At 38.6% G+C, this 1120-nt stretch overlaps 1 protein-coding gene across 1 annotated transcript in view; it reads right to left on the bottom strand.

Annotated features, from left to right (window-relative positions):
• GAN (gigaxonin) overlaps nucleotides 1-1120 on the bottom strand; it is a 58320-nt gene that overhangs the window by 23603 nt on the left and 33597 nt on the right. The gene's annotated exons all lie outside the window — the stretch shown is intronic.

The following is a 1120-nucleotide window of genomic DNA, read 5'->3' on the forward strand; positions in this document are numbered from 1 at the left end:
ATATATATATATATATATATAACATTTTGTATTAAAGCCTGGAAAGCATTGCAACTGTGGTCACTGGAAGCTCGGGCTTCTGCAGTTTCCTCCCAAACTGAAGCATGGAGTTCCAGTTTAAATTTGGCTTGCAAATGGTGAGCACTCATTTGGTCAGCACGGTAGCCTGACCGCGCTGACCAATGAGAAGCACTTCTCTTTCTTTCTCTCTTTGCCTATCTTAGCAAGAAGTCAGGTGACCACGGAGACCAATGAGCGCTCGCCATTTGCAAGCGAAATTTAAACAAACTCTGTACTTCAGTACGGAGCGTCAGTTTGGTAGGGAACTGCAGAAGCCTGAGCTTTGCAGCCATGATCCAGTGATCCCAGTTGCAATGCTTTCCAGGCTTGAATACAAAAATAAAAAAATAAAAAAAGTTTATATTAAATATGCATTTAAAAAAAAACATTTTTGCAAAAAAGGGGAACTTGGCCTTTAACCACTTGCTGACCGGGGTGTTAAACCCCCTCCTGGCCGGGACACATAGAGCTTTCTTTTGGTGTTATTTAAATCACCACTGGGGTTTTTATTGTTTACTATATCACAAAAAAGTACTGTAAATTGTGAAAAAAAAACCCGTTCCCCTATGAAATGTGATGAAACATTTATTATCGCTCCAATTTATTTGTAAAATATAAAAGACGAGGTCACGTCGGGTAGATATACACCAAACATGTCAAGCCTTAAAATTGTGCGTGCCAGCGAAATCGCAGAAAACGACCACGCCCAAGTTGGCCCTAGGAAATCCCACTGTGTATCAGCTTTTTGCAACAGGTTTCAGCAACAGAAACATTTAGCAAAAGGTTTCTTTGTTGAAACATTGTACCAGACTTCTGAGAGTTCTGGGAACGATCAGAAGTCTTTAGTGACATCTGATCCTGAAATGCTGCAGTATGAGCATTTCAGGCTCAGTCACTAAGGTTATTATTGGCTGTTCATAAGTTTGGAGCAGCTTAATAGCCAAATATTAAAAAAATGTATGTAATTATCAAGCAGTCAGTCATACTGGAGAATCATTCACAATGACAGCTTGATGTAAATTGACAAAAAACAAAACAAATTTAAAAATATAAAAAATTT

The sequence above is a fragment of the Nanorana parkeri genome, unplaced genomic scaffold, assembly GCF_000935625.1.
Source record: "Nanorana parkeri isolate BGI_ZX_2015 unplaced genomic scaffold, ASM93562v1 scaffold195, whole genome shotgun sequence".
Taxonomy (NCBI): domain Eukaryota; kingdom Metazoa; phylum Chordata; class Amphibia; order Anura; family Dicroglossidae; genus Nanorana; species Nanorana parkeri.